Here is an 8,727-nt window from a genome sequence, read left to right as displayed (position 1 = left end):
ACGACTGGTTGTGTTTGGGTTTACCTGTCGTCAACCCATTCTATTCAAATCGGTCTTTTACTTGGACTGGTCATCTGACAGTGAGTGAAAAAAGCGTCCAGTGTGTTTTTATGAAACACTATGACCTCACTATATATCATAGAGTTGACAAAAGTAAGAAATGCCAAACTACACAACAACCTGGACGAGGGTTCTGCAGTTTATGACTTTTGACCTTTCAACCCAAATAGTCTTCCGTTCTTTTGTAAATCAACATATTCTACAAATAACGCCTATTTATTCAAGACAACACTGGCAGAAGTTGATAAGCATGACAGGTTGGATTCGTATCTAAATCGCACAGTAAGGAAATGTGTGTAAGCGACTTCCGTTCGTGAAAATAACTGTCCAAATAGTTTGTTAACACGCTATGAATATCGGTGCCCAGCTGGAGTACAATCAAAGGACAGTATAACACTGTCACGTGACCATTCAGAGGGCTGTGCTTCTCAGCGTATTTCTGTGACTTGAAGTACGTTTCATCGGTTGACATGGGATCAAACGATGGATTGAACATGATCAAATCACAGTGTATAAGAATCGCCCGCTCTATTACCTGAAGATCCCTGTTTTGAAATAAGACTGAACAAAAATAAATGTCACACAGTGCCGTTCCGATAACCCGACCTACCCTATTTTTTACCTGCCGACCCTAAACTTTTCAGAGCTACGTAAACACGGAAGTAAAAAAAAGAAAGAAACCCCGTAAAATCATGCGTTCGTTTTTGATTTTTGCATGAACGAGGATTTCTTTTATGTTTTATTTTTCCTTTTATATGTATGATACATTTTTCTAGAAATGTTGAGTCCCAGTTTGACCGCTCTGAACCCCTGAAAATGCAAATTTAAAAATAAAAATATTTTGGAAAAAAAATCCTGCCAACATACCTACCCTATTTTGAAAAAAATGTTATCGGAATAGCACAATTTATTTATTTATTCTGCCTAATGAAAAAAAAATCTTGACAGACTGAAAGTGCTCTGACTTTCGCTGTCATTATTAAGAAGTTATTAATAAAGCCGTTTCTGCTTGCAAAATGATGTCATGATTGGTTCGAAACGAAAACGGATGTGAAAACTGGCATTTGAATCGGACTACAGCTGTAACTTTTGATAACATTTTAATAACTTTGTCGAAGAAAACAAAAAAAATAAGCCCATTTTCCTCGTCGTCTCTATAAAGTGTGTTGAAATACAAGTTTTCGAGTGACTGTAGCTCGTGACAAAGCCTTGTACACAACGTACACTATTGTTGATGCATTGTGTACAAATGAATTGTAGTCGGCAATTGAATTCAGCTACGAAATATATTGCATTAGACTTAACATACACGTTACGTTGACTGTAGTGTAACAGGTGTTTCGACGTTACATTTAGAGTAGAGAAAAGAGGTTACAGTAGATAATCGTTCGATAATCGTTCGATTGTTTTTGTGACTATGACATTTTCGCCGTCAGTAAAATCGCACATTCGATTTTCATGTACCGGTTGGACTGTGGAGAAAGCCAGGTATTTCGCTTGGTTCATTGTTTATTTTACTTGTCGATAGGTTTTGAACTCATAGGCGTAGGAACCGGGGGGGGGGGGGGCAGGGGGGCGGCAACTTGTCGATAGGTTTTGAACTAACCCTTGGATCTAAGTGCTACCATTCTAAGGGCTCATTCACGAATTCTCAATCGACGAACGCACGCCCGCACTGCAGACATACTATGCCTGGCTGGTGCCGCACTCTGCGTATCACCATGCTTGTAACCAACCTGGTAATATTTTCTGAGGTAAGTCATTAAAATGCTGCCAACGCGACCATTTCTAAATGTATCACAAAGCTCCTCCCGTGAAGCGTTGTCTGGTACTCTGGGCGAAACCTTCATCTCGACGACTGGACTTGACAGGCAACATGGCTTAATACCAGTACAAATATCGCTGACATTATAACTGTTCTTTTTAAAACTTGTGAAAGATTTTCACCTTTCGTTAGCTGCTTCTACCTCAGCAACTTTTAGTTCCTACACTGCGGACAACAGATGACGTCATTATTTGACATTGGTCACGTGAAAGTCATGCTTTAAATTTCTAATCGACTACAACATTAGCGTGTCTGCGCGAGTTGTGTTAGTCCGTGTATTTCCAAGAAACTTTCGTAAGAAGCGATTCCGCCACCTGATTGAAAATTGCAAAACGACGTATTAGAGATCTGACAGATTGATTTTCACAAAGATAAAAAAGTTGCCAGTAAAAAAACTGCTTTAGTTGAAACATAGAAAGACATGGACAAGCTGTATTCCATGGAAGCTTACGTTAAGTCTTATTCCGTTTACCAAAGTTGTAACGAATTCTGTAGCTGATCGGTCTGAACACAGCTGTGAAAACAGCAACTTCTTCCGGGTTCTGAACGAAGCAAGTAAACTTTGTTGACTACGGTGATTAAAACAGATACTCATTCTTGTTAGACAGGTACTGTACCTAAGTTTTCCTGGCAAGTATACTGATCACATTTGCTTATCGTCTCCAATTATTCAGGAATCATCAAATCCCTTTTACTGTATAATATTTGGCATCCAATTCTTTGCAGACAAATTACTAGAAGCATATCCACAAAATATGAAACAGATTTATTGTAATCGTATCAATATATAGATTGCCTTTGCAAAATCGAAACTTCCCGAAAGCTTTTAATTTTGATAATTTCTTTTGTACAAACTGTCCATTTTGGAACTCCATGAGCAGTCGTTAAAAAAGATATTTTAAATGTCCGTAATTGTGTATTGTAAGCAACTTGTGACCTTTTGAACATCGCGAAAAGTATTGGAAAGTATAATTTTGACCGAAAGAAACCAGCACAAAGTTGGCTTAATGACAAGTGTTCGGCCGACGCTTTTCTTCCCCTCAACTCTCTATGGTTCGGCGATCGACGCAAGTGAAGTTCAAAGCAGACAATGAACACGCTTTTTTGGAATTATAGACTATCGCCTGAAGGTGCGTCTCAGGTTCACTGTCTAGAACATTGCGGTGGGCAGTCGGATCTTCACAATACCCATCGGAGACATCACTCTCATAAGACGTGTCACCTTGTTTTTGTTGTTGTGGTAATCAGTGTTTGCACTTATGTTGTTGTTGTTTTGTTTCGGCGTGTTGTTTTCTTTTCTTAAGTTTTTCTTTCTCTTTGAGATCATGTATCGATAGATTCCATCAAAGAGCACCCTTTCAGTCTAATTAATAGAAATCGGTAAGCCTGCATGTTCCCGTTCAAATACGATAATCTTATTTTAGTTTCCCTCCAGCATCAACAAGTAGCGTTGAGTCTACTACAGTGACACGAGTTAATCTGTAACAAAAGGTGTTCATCTGAAGGGCCGGGGGATGGGGGCTCCTCCTCTATGATTGTTTTGAAGACATCTTTTCTATCTTCAACATCTTCCTCCAGAATGAACGATTTGCTGTCAGTTCGAGTGGTGTGATATCTGTGGCGAAGCTTGTCGACAACGACATAACAGAAACGTACTGTCTTCAAATATCAGTAGATATAAGTAATATTTTATCCAAACATACAACATGACGCTGAGGGTGTACCTGAATGACCCCTCCAAGGCTTTTATTAATTCATTGTTTTTATTAAATGTGTTGAGGAGTTTCATTTACCCCCAATGTACACCTTTAGATCAATTGTAGCTACCCTGTCAGTCTATCTATTTTGTCAATGACGTCATCGGTTGGCCGCCTGTGTTCAACGATTCATGTGAAGTACATACCAACCAGACAAACAAGGTAAGCTAACTCTCACTAGTACTAAGGGTTAAACCATCAGAGATTACGGGGGTGATCCATGTGAGGTTACAAGGTTGTTTTTGCTTTCGACATCTGATAATTTTTGAAAATTGTGTTTATGGAGTACAATATTTATAAAAATTCTACTGTTTCAATTTTCAAGTCAGGGGAACTTTTGTTTGCATAAGAAACGGGTCTGAATTTTTAACGATTTACATTCAGTCTGTCTTTTGGATCACACATCTCTAAGATATAACAGTCCATCCCGAGTATGAATTCCATGTTTCAATGGTAGCGTGTGAATATAAGACGTCATATTTATCTCAAATGACGAATATATTGATTTTTCTGGAGTTTTTGTGATCAACTATCTCGGAGAGACACGTCATACAAGTTTATCGATAAAATAATGATGATTAATCTGAAAAGAATCAGCTCAAATAGGTTCTATGGGGAATAAGTACAAATATTCATGTAACCCCATTATTCAAGGAATGAGAAGACATTTTATGACAGGAAATATTTTGAATAATGGATGTTCATGCTTTAAAAAGCGGGGCCAGTGTTCCATGGTGAATTATCTGGACGAAAATACAGAAAGACTGCAGGAAGTGATTTAAATCCCACCATGACCTGCAGTATACCAGACTCTCTCACACTCACAGCCTTTGGTCTGCTTCGCATCATTATCATCTTTGGCGTACAATGTACTGCCCTCAACGCTCTGGCTGAGACAGCCCGGAATCAGCATTATCATCTTTGGCGTACAATGTACTGCCCTCAACGCTCTGGCTGAGACAGCCCCGGAACCAATGCAAAAAAGAGAAAAATGTCCCGATTAAAACCAGGGCAGGAAAGGTCCTTACTGCGTCTGCGTATAGTGAACCTTTGGCTGTGCGATGTGGAGGAGTTTAGCAAGTTCAATGTTCTTTCTTCAGAACCACTTATAACTGTCGTTCACAATTTAGCTCAGTGCTGTGCAACTTCTCTACCAGTATTACAGAAAACCAATGCGGACACTCAAATTCATGCATGCTAAAAATTCAACGTAGGAGAACGCGATCGCGATGCCCGCTTGATATTGCATTCAATGTATATGTGTTCTGCTGTTGTGTAAAAAATGTGGATTTTCAACCCATGTTACACAATATATTACACCTCTTTAATGCCTATCTTCTTTTTTCGTTTTATTTCACACGACATCCATCGTAAACATAGCTTTACGTCATACCTGATAGGAAATAACCTTTTAGACCTGTATTAAACAGAGATTGTTTACTCGAAACTTCGGCCTTTCACTTTGGTTTCAGTAGATTGTAATTTATTTACATCATGAAAGTACGAACGTGTTCTTTCATTTTCCAGGGGTCTCTTTACGATTTCTCGTCACCGAGACAAAGACCCCGCCGAAAACAATACTGATTCCACGAAACAACGAATAATTGAAAAACCAGTCTTAATTAGGGCCTGATGCCGATACAGTAAATTACAGCAAATGTTAGTAATAATCCTGAAATGATAATTTTCTGATAGGAAATGAGCAGAGTTAATGGCGAGAGGATTGGAGAGAAACAGATGGGTGATTAAAATTATTTGGGCCAAGAAATTGGGTTTATCGACAATTTTAATACGCAATAACTTCCATTTTTTATAACGGGCAAATCACAAAGAATCGCTACCTTCAGTGGGAAAGAAAACAGTTCTCTTTAATAGAAACTTTCACAGACTTTCCATGGAAAACAGTTTGTGAATCGATTAATTATGACCACCAGAAATGCTACAGTGTTATTGGCTGTACAGTACATGCCTTATAGGCCAGTAAGATCATTGACAAATGAGTGGAGTGGCAATACAAGGCAGAATTGTTATCTTCCTTTTCTCTTTCTGTCTGGCGTAAGGAATCATTAGTGCTGTTTTGGTTATTAGAGTATACAGTCTTAAAACTTATCATGGGGCTCAAATTAACCTAGCGTGCAGATATAACATAAATATTTTGATATGTTTTATCAATAGAATTCTTAGACTGTGTTGTAATTTGAGCATAACGGGCTGACTTTGTCATTCAATAACGTTTATGCATGTAAAATATCAAATATATGTACAATGATATGACTTAATTCCTGCCTGCGATAGAAGAAATAGAAGCAATTGAAACTTGCGTAGGACGCATTGGATCCAAATATTTCAAAACTTTATTGTCATTCCTGTAAAAGAAGTAGTTCATATTCAGTGCTCACAAAATCTTTGCTTTCCTTTCATAAAAAAACTCCGGGATCTTGCTATTCTTTAAGATCTTGTCAATTAGGGCGCCCTCATATCTATGAAATCATTGATTCGCTGTGGCTTGGCCTATTTCCTTTAAGTGGCATTATTGTGATAAGTGAAAAATGAAGATTGAATTTAAGGGTAGAATTCTGTGTTACACCGTCACAGGTATGGTTTAGGAACTCGTAATATAGAATTCTATTCCAGCATGGTCATCGTTCCAACCTTTCCTTGAAATCGCAGTGAGCATGACATCTCAATGGCCTCTATTACCATGGATACGTGCAAAGATAATTCATTGACACACCGGGTCACATTGATGGAAGGCAAAACTTGTTCACCTGGTCACGATATAAAGCCACGTAACAATGGACAACACTTCATCTCTGTTTCAAATAGAAGGAAAAAATGTGCCATGGTACATTTCAATATGGTTAATAAATGAATTTCAGGACTAGTGTCGTTTTTGTTCTACGTCACACCATGTTAATTTGTAACTCAGAGAGTGTCCTTGTAAAGAAACAGAAATAAAATTTAGGTTTGAAGGATGACAAGAGAGCTGTGTTTTCTGTTGTATAATGTTAGTAATTCTTGTGAGCGTAGATATGGATGAGAGTTTCAAACAAAGTCCAGTTCTCGCGACCACAGACAAATCCTTCGTTCTGTACATGTTCTTATTACTCTATCAGGCTGTCCTACCCCTAGGATATTGGACGCCCCGGCCGGCCGCATATGTCATCAACAATTCATACACGTACAGCGATCGAGTACTGCTCTGGAGAAAAGAAGCTTAACCCGTATAAAATACTAACTCGGTTTTAGTGATATCAATATTTCATAATTACGATTTATTATTTTTAATAATTACGAAAATAATATCAAATTTTTAGACTTTTCATGTCCAGTTCGCCTGTGAAGCCTTGGAGGAACTCGGATATTCGCACTGCAAAGACTTTCATGAGACAAGTTATTGACGGTTATGCTGTCGGAAAAGATGTCTGAATTACTGTCCACGCTGGTAAGAAACGCGTGCATTGGACCTGCGCTATCTTGCGTTGTGTTTTTCTGAAAGAAGCTGAGAGAAAGTTCAAACAAAATCAGGCGGGAAATGTTCAAGTTTTTATTGAATTATATGCATTAGTGGATATAGCAATAATGTAGTAATACAGCCACTGTTTTCAGACTCAAGATAAGTCGACATTCCGTAGATCACATTAGCACTTATGGACTCTATGCAAATCTATTCCTTTGCCTCCGACCTGTTCTCGACGTCATAACTTATGAATGATTAATAGCAACCCAAGTCCTGCAACAGAGGACAGTCCCTTGTGTCAATTACTGCCATCAGACTAGGAAAATTGGAAACGTTTCAAGCACCCAACTTTACAGACTATCATAACCCTTCTAACAATCACAAAAAATCAGAACTAATTTATATGACTAGCGCACTAACTATTGGTGGAATTCTGATGTTAAAATATATTTACCACCTACATAATAGTGATCTTTGGTGAAGAGAATATAGCATTGTCATTTTTGCTTAGTATTAAACTAAAATGATGCAGGCTGAGAAGGGTAAATAGGTATGTTCTTAAAGTAAATCATGGTCACGATTTCGTGATGAAAACTTGTACCACATTCTCGGCTTGTCCAAAAAATGCCAGACGTTTAACATTTTCACAAGACATGATATGATCAATATCTTTCAAAATGTTGCGATGATGAACGGCTACGTCACTTTCAACTTGGTGTTTAAGTTTATTTTAACCATGGGAGATGTGCATATTTCAACGAAAATGGAAATATTCATGTCAAACTGTGACCCAACTATATGAACTATTCAGTTGCATTGCGCCCCCACTACATTAAATATAGAGACTATGTGGTTCGATATAGTTAGAGTTCTTTAACCACCATTGGCTGCTTTATCAGGCTTCTGCTATATCTATATATTAGCTTCTTTCTAAATACCATTTCTGCTTGAGGAAATATTTAAGCAATAAAGCACACCCAGCAATGGTTTACCACGAGATTTTGACCAGTTCACGACATATATGCACGAGCGATCGTGGTATACCGTCGCTGGGTGTGATTTTATGCTATTATATCATAACAGTATATTGAAATTCTGGCGTGCAACGTCATAAACGGATTTTTGCTCAAGTTGAGAGCTCGCGCGTATGCCAGCCGTGGTATATCGCCAATATACCACGGTTCTTTTCGCGTCTCGACCAATCCGATCGCTGTATTTGTACCATCAATATACTGTTATGATAATGATGGAGCAAATGCAGCGATCTAATTGGTCCATACGTGAAAAGAACCGTGGTATATTCGTGATATATCAGGTCTTGCACACGTGTGAGCTCTCGACCAGAACAAAATTGCCAGAATTTCAATATACTGTTATGATATAATAGCAATAAATCACATCCAGCGACAATATCACGAGATTTTGACCAGTTCACTTCATATATGCATACATACATGTCGTACATATATGTCGTGAACTGATCAAAATCTCATGGTACACCGTCGCTGGGTGTACTTTATTGCTTAAGTAGCAGCTCCAGTAACTACCGCTGCTAGTTTAAGACTTCTGTTCAAAGATTGTTTTCCTTGGTTCCCAACCTCTGTTTATGTCATTTTTCTAGAGGC

This window comes from Ptychodera flava, chromosome 5 (assembly GCF_041260155.1).
Source record: "Ptychodera flava strain L36383 chromosome 5, AS_Pfla_20210202, whole genome shotgun sequence".
In the NCBI taxonomy this organism is placed as follows: domain Eukaryota; kingdom Metazoa; phylum Hemichordata; class Enteropneusta; family Ptychoderidae; genus Ptychodera; species Ptychodera flava.
This window is presented reverse-complemented; position numbering follows the sequence as displayed.